At 38.2% G+C, this 13,255-nt stretch overlaps 1 protein-coding gene across 1 annotated transcript in view; it reads right to left on the reverse strand.

The window, feature by feature from the left end:
- Positions 1-8,383, reverse strand: part of IQCM (IQ motif containing M) — a 488,337-nt gene extending 479,954 nt beyond the window's left edge. The window contains exon 1 of the mRNA XM_044930386.2: positions 7,753-8,383. The gene's annotated coding sequence lies outside the window, so the exon portion shown is untranslated. The remainder of the gene's footprint in view (positions 1-7,752) is intronic.
- Between the last annotated feature and the right edge of the window lie 4,872 nt (positions 8,384-13,255).

Below are 13,255 nucleotides of genomic sequence, written 5' to 3' on the forward strand. Positions count from 1 at the left end.
AGTGACTCTGTGTGACGACAAAGCCTGGGAGCGGATAAGGGCTGCACAGAAGATAGGTCTGTTTCACCCAAGAGAGAACTCCAGAAAGGTTCTAACAACATAAGCTGGAGGCCTAGGAGACAAGAGTAGGTTTTACCACAATACTGAGGGTACTTGAATAAGGGACTGACCACTGAACAGCTGAACAAATCTCTCCCACTTTCACTTTCAGACAGCAGGCAGAAATGCCATGTGACAGAGCCCATCGCCAAAGAATTTAAATGATTTTTCTTGGAAGGGCAAGACTCCAATGGACACCACCAGACTGTCAATTATACAGTACTTATCTTAAGTTCAGTGCACATGTATTTACCAGTTATCATGCCTATTCAAGTACACACAGACTCTTTCCTTCATGGGAAACAAGAGGTAAAAAATAACAAAAGAAAGCAGTGCCCACAAGTTATGAGCATCACACTTCCCCAAAAACATGCATCACCGGTCATCTGAGAAAAATCAATAGCACAAGAGAAAGTCTAAGAACTATCCCACCCATATAATAAAAACAGGTGGCTGGGTTGGAGAGCAGTGATTAGAGAACAAGATTTTAAGGGAAATTAAAAGTATTAATTTAGTTTTAATTAATTATTAAAAGTATTAATTATTAAAATTCAATGGAAGAACTATAAAATAAAGTCAAAAAATCATAGAGTAAGAAGAAAAAGATAACAAAGAGGTAAGGTAGGTAGAGATGTAGATATTCCAGCCTTTATTGTTCTTTACTACTGCTGCTGCTGCTGCTGCTGCTAAGTCGCTTCAGTCGTGTCCGACTCTGTGCGACACCTGAGACGGCAGCCCACCAGGCCCCCCCATCTCTGGGATTCTCCAGGCAAGAACACTGGAGTGGGTTGTCATTTCCTCCTCCAATGCATGAAAGTGAAAGTGAAGTCGCTCAGTCGTGTCCGACTCTTAGCGACCGCATGGACTGCAGCCTTCCAGGCTCCTCCGTCCACGGGATTTTCCAGGCAAGAGTACTGGAGTGGGGTACCATTGCCTTCTCCGGTCGTTTACTACAGGGGTCCCCAAATGAGGCTCCTGGCCCCAGACCACTAGCAACCTGTGGCCTGTTAGGAACCGGGCCACACAGCAAGAGGTGAGCAGCAGGTGAGCGAGTGAAGCTTCATCTGTGTTTCCGGCCGCTCCCCATCACTCCCCATCACTGAGCTCTGCCTCCTGTCGGATCAGCGGCAGCATTAGATTCTCTTAGGGGCATGAACACTACTGTGAACTGCGCATGTGAGGGATCTATCTGGGTTGCCTGCTCCTTCTGAGAATCATCCCGAAACCATCCTTCATCCCCCAGTCCATGGAAAAATTGTCTTCCATGAAATCGGTCCCTGGTGCCAAAATGGTTGGGGGCCATTGCTGTATATACTTTTATATATTTTATGTACTTTGTTTATATACAGTGGGCCCCAACCTTTCTGGCACCAGGGACCAATTGCGTGGAAGACAAAATCTGCAAGGAGACAAGAAACTCATAATCAGGAGAATGTATATACAGCAGAAGCAAGATACAATGGTTGAAAAGATAGGAGTATTCAGGAAATAAATGGAAACTCTAAAAAAAAACTAAAGAAAATCCTAAAATTGAAAAATATAATTATCTGAAATTTTAAAATTCATTGGGCAGACTTAAATTCAGATTGCACACTGTAGAAGAAATAGTACTGAAACTGAAGAGGGGTCAAAATGATACAATTTAAACTGAGTATAAATAAGGACAGATGGACAACATTTTAATTATTTTGAACATCACCTTTCATTCCAAAAATTATCTCAATTTGGATTCAATGATACATGATATGGTCACCCTAGCTATAAGATATGAAGCCGTAGCTTCTGACTTTCCAGATTTGATTTTTTTCTAAACTGGTACAAATGAGATCATTTATTTCCTCACAAGTAATGTATCTGTGTAATTACAGATTATAGGTTATAATATTATAGGTTATTACATTATAAGGTTAAAAGCTCTAACATGGTAGGTGATGTCTGGACTCCAATGTGGTTTTCAGTTTTCCATGGGTGTGATTGACCAAAAATATGTTAGCTTGCTTTTCTACTCACATATGTTGTTCTATAAGAAGAACAAGTCTAACAATTCCTAAAATAAGTAGATTATATTTCAAAGGCTTTACAATTTAGAGCAAGATTAAAAAAAAAAAAAAGAAACACCTGCTTAAGCTAAAATATTTTCCAAGCCTACCAAGGACACAACTACATTGCACTATCCCTGCCATGTAGCAAACATTTAAAAAAAATGTATCTGAAAGAAACATTTCTTTCAACCAATAGAGCTGCAAAATTGCTTTACTGAATAATTCTGAGACCTCCTCTCTGCTTTTGACAATAATTAGTCTTACAACACTGATTATTTATTCCCTGAAGCTTAATATATAAATAGTTTAATTAAATTGCTTTCCTCTAGTTAATGGAAGTTTAATGAATAATGTTTAATTGAATTAAACATTTGTTTAATTGTTTAAACATTAAGCAATTGTTTAATGAATAAAATATAACAGCACTGTATATGTTTTATGGCATTTTTCGAATACAGCTTGTCTGTTTTTAAGGTCTATATTTTCTTTCCCATATATTAAGATATATATTACACAAAACATAACACAAATTTAAGACAAAAATACAAAACCATTTCTCCAGAGTGCCCAGTACTATTGACTTAAGGCCTTCATTATAGAGAAAGAACTGGCCCACAACCTTTCAGAGCTGAAAGTTTGTCTTTGCCATTTTCCCACTCCTCTTTCTTCACTCACCTCCTAGCACCTGTCTCATCTTCCCAATCCCAAATACCCAGGGCCCTCACGCTCTCCTTTGGATGTCAAAAGTGAGCCCACTTCAATGTCCTCTGCTCAGGCTTGCCTTACACTTAAGAACTCCGGGGAATAAGTTATTTCCCTCTTCTCTCTTCCTGACCCGCATCAAAACTTCCATCAACTAGAGAAAAGCAATGTAACTAAACTAAGCTACATTAGATTGTGAATGATTGATTAACAGACTACTCAACCCTCCTCCCTGGGATATTTTTATTTTAAAAGAGGACACTGTAATCTAAGTAAATCTGTAATAGGCAAAATTTGAAACAGTTCATAAAAGTAGTGAGAAATATACAGGCTTCTCTCAGAGAGAGATGTTTTAATACAAAACCTTGTGAGGGTCCTTAAATTATCTCTGTTGTTGGCCACCTACTCACCTTCAGCTCCTGACTTGGAGAATAAAGTGTTGACTGAAATGCCCTTTTCCAGTTGTATAAGTGAACAGAAAAGTACTCTCAGAGGAGAGGATTTGACTTTGAAACAGACTTCAGAAATTGAAGTATGGTTTATTACTCCTCTGGGTGAACTGAGAAATACAAATGCTTCTTTTAACTTGGAGTCAAATTCCTAAGAACCATCCTTAAATAACACATATCACTATGACAAAGGTCATATCCCCTGTCATGTAGAAAATACCCTACAGATACTCTTTTTATACTGATGACACTTTTTTTAGGACTTCCCTGGTGGCTTAGTAGTTAAAGAATCTGCCTGCACTGTGGGAGACCTGGGTTCAATCCATGGGTCGGGAAGATCCCCTGGAGGAGGGCATGGCAACCCACCGCAGTATTCTTACCCGGAGAATCCCATGGACAGAGGAGCCTGTTGGGGTACAGTCCATGGGGTCACAGAGTCAGACATGGCTGAGTGACTAAGCACAGCACACGTTTTTAACTTTTAATTGGAAGACAGGAATGATCCACAGAAGTATATGATACAACCCTGTCTTACAAAGATGCAAATGAGAATATTATGATAAGTGAGCCTCTACAAACTTCATGGTAAAACTCAGCTTCTCATCTCATCTATCCTGCCTTCCAGATCATACACATCCACATCCACACACACACACACACCCCCTCAAGTGACAATAAAAACTCCTATTCCCCAACTATTATTTATAGTGTTTTCTATTAAAAGTCAGCTACATTTCATCTAAACATTTTGCAATAATATTGATAATTAAAATTACTAACATATCTCTATTGTTTATAACTAGGTTAGAAGTTATTACAACATCCTTTTGGTTTCAATTGACAATGTACTTTTTTCTGTCTTGTCCCAGGTATAAAATGCAAGGAAAAGAACTGTTTATACTTTGCCTCCAGTTCAAGTGATGTAAACTGAAGAAAGATCTACTCTGTCGCCTTCCCCTACAAGGTGATGACACAGACCTCTCTGGTCACGATAAAAGCCTCTAACATTTTATTGTAATACTTGTAAAAATCGACAACTTGACTCTGGTTATGAAACAACTGCATTAATATCTCAGAGTTTGTGGTATCTTTCTGCAGAAATAGCAGGCTATACATAGCCCATGACAAATTTCTTCACTGCGGTAAAATATGTACTTAGCCTTTGGTCAACCTTTTCACTGCAGTTTACTTTACTCTGTCTTAATTTTTTAAATTTACATGGGTGGTTACATATAATACTTCCACACAAGAAAGACATAGTTGCAGTATCCATTTTTCTTTTTAGCTCAAAAAATAAATCCTTCAGAGGTAAGTAAACTTTCTACAGTAGACCCTGGTGCACTGTTAGTATAAGATCTGCCTTCTGAAAGCTTCCCATTCAAAGGAACATTTTCATTAGGTACATTTAAATATATTGCCCTATTCACAGCAAGATAGTGTATTAAACAAAAGATTCTAATTTGGTCTTTTTTTAAAAAAAGGACATGAACTTACAAGAACAGAAAGAACAGGAAAGGAAACATGGTAACGAAGTTTTAGAAGAAGGAAAGCAGGCACACAAGTAGTAACTGAACCACCAAAGACAAGAAAGCTCAGTCTTGAGTGGGCAGTGGGAACAGCCAAGAAGTAACTAGCTACATTCAGAGAAGGCAATGGCACCCCACTCCAGTACTCTTGCCTGGAAAATCCCATGGACGGAGGAGTCTGGTGGGTTGTAGTCCATGGGGTGGCTGAGGGTCGGACACGACTGAGCGACTTCACTTTCACTTTTCACTTTCATGCATTGGAGAAGGAAATGGCAACCCACTCCAGTACTCTTGCCTGGAGAATCCCAGGGACGGGGGAGCCTGGTGGGCTGCCGTTTATGGGGTTGCAAAGAGTCGGACACAACTGAGAGACTAAGCCCACCACTACCCAACTAGCTATACAACAGGTTCCCCAAATGCTCTGCAACTGGTAGCATAAGTTTCTCTAAAATGGGAGAAAGGTGGGGGAGCCAGGTGAGAAGCTAAAATGAGCGCTGGGTAAGAGCTATTTGAGAAGTGGTTAAACACCTACATATCTTCCCCTACTCTCCTGAGTTAAGCCCCTCACCCTGCTCCATCTCCACCACACCCACTGAAGAGTCTGGAAAAGGGGAAAACAGAGGGTCATTGAGTTGGGAGGATCCCAAGAAACTGAGGATACAGTAACTCTACAGAAAACAAGGGGATTGAGTAACCGCACATATGGGAGGCTAGGTGCTGAGACACTGTCTTTCCACCCCCACAGCCCATTTCCTAGTGTCAGAAGACTGGCAGCAGAACTTTTCCTTCCAGAAAAGGCAGAACACATTTCTCTGTGCTTAGTTGCTCAGTCATGTCTGACTCTTTGTGACCCCGTGGTCTGTAGCCTGCCAGGCTCATCTGTCCATGGGGTTCCCCAGGCAAGAATATTGGAGAGGGTTGCCATGCCCTCCTCCAGGGGAATCTTCCCAACCCAGGGATCAACCCATGTCTCCTGCATTGCAGGCAGTTGCTTTATTGTCTGAGCCACCAGGGAAGCCCAAGAATACTAGAGTGGGTAGCCTATCCCTTCTCCAGGGTATCTTCCCAATTCAGGAATCAAACTGGGGTCTCCTGCATTGCAGGTAGATTCTTTGCCAGCTGAGCTACCAGGGAAGCCTTTCTCTAGGGAGTTTAAATGCCTAATTTAAATATTCAATGGCCCACCTAGATAACTCACAGCTGGAGGAAGCACAAGCTGGAATCAAGATTGCCGGGAGAAATATCAATAACCTCAGATATGCAGATGACAACATCCTTATGGCAGAAAGTGAAGAAGAACTAAAGAGCCTCTTGATGAACGTGAAAGAAAAGAGTGAAAAAGTTGGCTTAAAGCTCAACATTCAGAACACAAAGGTCATGGCATCTGGTCCCATCACTTCATGGCAAATAGATGGAGAAACAGTGGAAACAGTGGCTGACTTTATTTTTCCAGGCTCCAAAATCACTGCAGATGTTGATTGCAGCCATGAAATTAAAAGACACATTCCTTGGAAGGAAAGTTACAACCAACCTAGACAGCATATTAAAAAGCAGAGACATTACTTTGCCCACAAAGGTCCTTCTAGTCAAGGCTATGGTTTTTTTTCAGGATTCATGTATGGATATGAGAGTTGGGCTATAAAGAAAGCTGAGTGTCAAAGAATTGATGCTTTTGAACTGTGGTATTGGAGAAGACTCTTGAGAGTCCCTTGGACTGCAAGGAGATCCAACCAGTCCATCCTAAATGAGATCAGTCCTGGGTGTTCATTGGAAGGACTGATGTTGAAGCTGAAACTCCAATACTTTTGCCACCTGATGCCAAGAGCTGACTCATTTGAAAAGACCCTGATGCTGGGAAAGATTGAGGGCGACCCTGATGCTGGGAAAGATTGAGGGCAGGAGGAGAAGGTGACGACAGAGGATGAGATGGTTAGATGGCATCACCAACTCAATGGACATGTGTTTGGGTGGACTCTGGGAGTTGGTGAGGGACAGGGAGGCCTGGTGTGCTGCGGTTCATCAGGTCGCAACGAGTCAGACACGACTGAGCGACTGAACTGAACTGAACTGAGCTGAAAGCTCAAATTTGACACTGCTAAAATGCTGTGAGCTCTCAAGCAGCTTTTTATTTAGGGAATATAGGCCAAAACCAACTACTTATTTAAAATACAACATTTAGAACACAGAGATTTATTCAGAGAGGAGAAAACTTTTCTTTAAAACCAGAGTAAGACATCAAGATACCTCATTTAAGATTACAAGAGACCAAGCTGCCACAAATGAGAACAACCACAAAAAGAACTTTTAGAAACCAAAAAGCATAATAAAAGAAATTTAGAAATCAATATGAGTTAGAAGATAAAACTGGAGATATCTCACAGAAAATAGATCAAAAGGATAATGAGATTTTTTTTATAAACGGGAAAGGAAAGATATGAAAGGTAGGTGAACAGTCCAGGAGGTCTACCAGTTGTAAAGCAGGATCTCCAGGAAGAGAAAGATCATCACACAGTTCAAGAATATTTGTTCAACTCTCTAACCAGATCAATTGAGGTTTGAGGAAGAACCAGGTACCCGTTGGTGCAGTTTCTCTACATGTTCAATTTCAAGCAGAAAATAAATCTAGACAGTACCAGATCCCTGGAGCCAAATAGAAGATTTTTTTTTTTTCATTACAAGAATACTGTTTAAATCATCTTTTTACTGAGCTGGAGCAAAGGGATAAATCTTTCAATAAGGGATACCTTGAAAGAACTCTTTCACTGATTAGTCATCAACAATGTTCTTCTTTCCTTTGAAAAACAAAGAAATCAGTGGGTGCCAAAATTATTATTCCAGAGTCTTTAGCACAGATTGCCTATTGAATATTCTCACAACCAGAGAAAGTACAAAATCTGTTCTGACCCATTTAGAACCCAAAGCTTCATTACGAACCTCCCAAGAACTGGAAATCTGCACTTCATTAGGAACAGGCTGGGATCCTGGGCTTCATGAGGAAGTTGCCCGAATAGCAGGAGGCAGTTGGAAGAAATCTTCTGGATTCCTTTACATTTCTAAAAATAAAGAGGAGACTCTCTTGATGAGCTTAAGATACAGAAAATCAAAAAAGCTTAGGCCCTAGGTTCTTTAATACTCATCAAAATAAAACCTGTTCTAAAGTTATAATGATCTTAGTTGCATGATAAAACCTAATTCTTATACCTTTTTAATTCTTTTTCAATCTTTTATTATCCAATTATACATTGTTTTAAAATTTTAAAACTAATTCCGAATAAGTAGTCAATAATCGAAATAGTTTTCTAGATCATGGCAACCCTGTGATCACTTCCTCCTCTCACATACGCCTGTCTTTGTTAGACACCAGAAAAATTCTAGAATCAGAGTATTTCCTTGTGATATACTTGATGATGATCACTGGGTGTTACTATCACATTACTTGTATCAAGGTAAGCTTTTCTAGTCCAGACAAGAGTACAGGCTCCTTTGTGAAGAACACCAAAATTGACCACAGAAAGCACAAAATGCCTCACAGAAGAAAGTCTCTACTTTTAACATTTAAGATTTAAAAGAATCAATAAAAGTTCACTGAAGGATGAACATTCTCAGATATGGAAAATGATATTTAAAAACTGCAAGACATTCCAAGAGGAAATACTGCAATGCAAATTTCCATCAGATACTGATTAAGTAATTTCACTCCAAAATGATAATTTGTGTTAATATTTCCATATTAGAAATCATGTTGGAAGCCTGTAATGTCCTCTCCTGGAAAACAAATAATTACCTATACTATTTTGAAAACAGCTCTAGAAAATGATGAGCTCTTATCACCAGAATTGTATTCGTAAGCTGTTCTTAAAGAACAATCCAGTCCTTATCAAACTAATTACCTAGTTATTTTGAGTCTATAGGATAATTACTCAAGATGGAAAAAAGTGACATTTTTACACTTAACCACTCCAAAAGAATAGACTGATAATATTTCTTAGTATGTTTTCAGAGATCCATGACAGCTTTTTTCTTAACAAATCACAAATATCAACAAGGTATACAGAATAATTATCCCAAAAATCACTATTTCTGTTCCATCTCATTAGCAACAGTTAAGAAGAATATCTCTAAATAATTTCTTTGACCTATCATTAGCATTTGACCCAACGGACAAAGACCATCAATAGCAAAAATGTACAAAGTTTATATAAATCCTATATATTAGTTGCCATTTAGGAATCTAAATCATATTACTACAGTGAAAATCTGGGGTGTTTCTCATGCATCACTCAACACAAATATTTCAAGACAGTAAACAAATTTATGTCCAAGTACATTTTAAGAATCCATATTTGAACAACATGATTTAGCAATAGAGTTGACTTTTTAAAAGAAAGTAACAAAAGTAGTGTGCTACTCTCTGAGGAGGGCATGATTTTATCTTCTCTTTGTAAGAAGGCTCTCAAAGCAGTGTTAGCTCTGCTACAACAGTCCTGGCAGCTCGACATTATGCTCAATGCATTTAATTTGCTAACGTTCTTCAGCTTATAAATGGCAATGTTTAAGTAGCCCAAGTAAGGAAGTCTAATCAAAGCTCTATGCAATATAGTTTATAACTCAGGTTGCATGAGGATGCCATACTATCTAAAAATCTAAAATCAGACATTAACCAGGAAGGCTTTAATTGCTTTTTATACACAATGTGGTACAGTAGTAACCTCCACGTTGATTTTTTTCTCTCTGAGTCCACTTGCTTTTCTTCCTATGAGACACAGAAGTCATAGCTAACTGATAACATTCCCCTGTCTGGAAAAACACGAAACCTTGTTGACTACATATCTCAATGTCTTTAGGCATAAAAACTATAAATTTTGTCAAATCCTAAGAAAATTTAGTTATTTTGACATATCCTACAAAAACAAAAATGTGCCTTACAGAATAACTTAGAAGCCTTTTTTAAAAAGATAATGAATACTACTTAATTGATATTACTTAACCACTTACCTTGTTGGCTAAGCTCCAATAAAACGTCAAGAAACAAACTCAGTGCCCCAAAGTTACAATGATCTTAGTTGCTTGATAATATCTAATTCCTGTATGCTTCTTTTATTCCTTTTTAATCTTTAATTATCCAATTGTACACAGTTTTACATTTTTAATGCCAATTCCAATAAGTAATGAATGACTGAAATAGTTTCCTACATTATGGCAGCCATATGATCATTTCCTCCTTCTCACTTATGCCCACCTTCATCAGACACCAAAAAAAATTCTAGAATCAGAACATTTCCTTGTGATGTACTAGATGATGATCATTGGTTGTTACTACCACATTACTGAGCTATCTGTAAAGAACACCACAATGAATCACAGAAAACATAAATTCCTCATGGTCTCTACTTTTGACATTAAATATTTAAAAGAATCAATAAAACTTGAGTGAAGGATGAATATTCTTTATTTCTTAAAATACTTAACATTATAGTAACAGTATAAAATTAGTGTTGTCCATGATGATTAAAACTTCAGTATTCATAAATGCCAAATATTCAATTACATCAAAAGCTTTGATCATTTTCAATGTTGGATTCCAATGCAATATCAAATGTAAAACTATCGAATGTCCGGTTGCTAGATCTAGGATACTGAAATAACACTGCAGCCATTTCTGACTGGTTTAAACTTAAAAGACTTAGCTCAGTTTGACTGAACTTAGTGGCAAATGGACTAAACATTGTGATCTGCACCTTATTTTAATACACACACACTATGATGTCTTCAAGATGGATACCCTGACATTGATCATTTTTCTCTTTATTGCATCATCAAATGGTGGACCTCAGCTGGGGTGATTTTTGTCCCTCTGGGGACATCTGGCAATATCTGAAGACATTGATGGTTGTGACAACTGGGGGTGGTGCTACTGGTATCAAGCTACCTACAAAGCACAGGACAGCCCCTTACCCACCATAAGGAAGTGACGGCCCCAAGTTACAATATTGTGCAGGCTGAGAAAGTTACAAGGACTGCTGCTGCTGCTAAGTCACTTCAGTCATGTCCGACTCTGTGCGACCCCACAGACGGCAGCCCACCAAGCTCTGCTCTCCCTGGGATTCTCCAGGTAAGAACACTGCAGTGGGTTGCCATTTCCTTCTCCAATGCATGAAAGTGAAAAGTGAAAGTGAAGTCACTCAGTCGTGTCTGACTCTTTACGACCCCACGGACTGAAGCCTACCATGCTCCTCCGTCCATGGGATTTTCCAGGCAAGGGTACTGGAGTGTGTTGCCATTACCTTCTCCAGTTACAAGGACTAACATTCAAAAATTCATACTAATGTGCTATTCCTCAGGTCACAATAAAGAAGGAGAACTCAGGCTGACAGTTCATAACTGCTTCTATGGTCAATTTAACCCTGGAATTTATTCCACATTTGGGCACTCAGAGCCCATATTCATTAAGTTCTGATTCTAGTCACATCCTTTCATTCATTCAAAAATCTTTTTTATGCCATTTCAGGCCAATGCTGGAAGATTCCTCTGTATAATTAAAATTAAGTACAAGGTTTAATAAAAGCCCTCAGGGTCATATCTGTTTTGAACAAAAGCTCAAAGAGAAGCTAAATAGAATACATTTAATCTATCGCTAGCTCTTCAATATACTCCCTTTAAGCCATTTAACTTTTACTCTCCAAATGAAGCTGATTGTTCACCTGTAATTTTCATGTTTTTATTACAGTTCTGACAGTTCTTTAAAATTTCAGCCCTAATCACAAAGAGAGATGCTCTAAAATGCAAATGAGATGTCCTCATCATATTAAAAATTGAATAGTGTCACACAAGAAATAACCAAAGCTGAAGTTCTGATAGATGCTTTCTATGAAATATGAAATAGCCAAGTAACAAACTTTAAGATATGCCTTAAATTTATATGCTTCCAAGCTATTCAGATATAAAGCAAGCACTAACAAATGGGCAACCTTGTCCACCGCAAGGCTAATAAATCAAAACCACCAAGGTAAGTTAACTGCATTTCCAGTGGGTGCAGATTTATCATCAGAGGCCTGATAATCATGCAGCAACTAAAAAAAGCTATGTGTTTTCCACGACCTTGGTCATAAGTCACCAACAACACTGACTTGTAACTTTTCACTGGTATGTCACACTAGGCACACTCTAAAAAAGATTTCATGATTTTTGGACTTCTGAATGAACACACATGTATTCATTTCGTTATATCTTTTTTTTTTTTTTTTTACATTAGAACTCGGTATAAAAACTGTGAACATCTAATATATGAAAAATAAGATAGTGGATAAGAAAACTAAAAAAAATCAGGACATAAATGTTCAGAATTTTTATGAAAATATAAAGCTAGCTAGAAGCTTGAAGTTTTCAAAATGCAGAAAGGCTCCAAATTTTCACCTTTTCAGCAATTACTGTATCTCTTATGTCTGGCAATTCCTCTTCACTGGATTCCCAATACCAAACTGGTAATAAAGTAAGCAGGAATGTCATCAAGGTTGAAATGAAGTCAGAGAAGCTTTGAAGCATTCCATTCTGTAAGTAGTTTTATTTTGATCTCTACATGTGGAGAAAGGCCCAGCTGCCACAAATGTTTCAAAGAGGGGGAAAGTAGTTAAGAGATGCTGATAACTGTCTAGGCTTTTCAAAGATTAACTCAGATAGGGCAAATCCTTTCAAGAACACAAAGGGACAAAATAGGGAATAAATTGTTGCAACAACAGGCAACAAGTCAAGGTATGTTTATCAAACTCAGATACTGGCTCCCAAGTTTTGAATGAAAGAGAACAGAAATGATTAGATTTTTTAATATTTAAATAAAGATTTTTTGTTTTTGCCTTAGGACAATAGGCCAAGTAGCCAGAAGAGAAAATGTTGAGGAAGTGCATCATCTGAAGAATTGCTTAAAATTAAAAGCCTGAATTAGAATCTTGATAGGAATCCTTACAGCATGAATAGCTTTAGGCTAGCCAGGTAATCAATCACTCAGAGCCTCTGCTTTTTGCTGTTGTTCACTTCGCTTTATTTTGCTTTGCTTTAGTGTTGGTTCTGATTTGTTTCAAGGTATAAAATAGAGATTATAAAATACATCCTCCAGAAGGATTATGTGGGCTAATGTATGTAAAGAGCCTGAAATACATATTATGTAAAAAATTAAAAGTGGCAAAGTAGGTTATGGAGAAGGCATGTCTCTATGTCAGAAGACAAAGAGCAAAGACAGAGGGTGGGGAGGAGTCAACATACTGGATCCCACACACCTTGCCAGCCCTCACTCTAAAGACAGCCCAGAGATTTTCTGACAGCAAGCGGGGTAACCAAGTCAGTCAGGAAACTCGAGATTCTAACAATAATAGTAGTTAATGTGCCAGACCACAATCCAATTCAGGTGGTTCTATCATTTTTTCTTATAAGCTATTTTCTTCTT

The sequence above is a fragment of the Bubalus bubalis genome, chromosome 17 (genome assembly GCF_019923935.1).
Source record: "Bubalus bubalis isolate 160015118507 breed Murrah chromosome 17, NDDB_SH_1, whole genome shotgun sequence".
NCBI classification, from domain to species: Eukaryota; Metazoa; Chordata; class Mammalia; order Artiodactyla; family Bovidae; genus Bubalus; species Bubalus bubalis.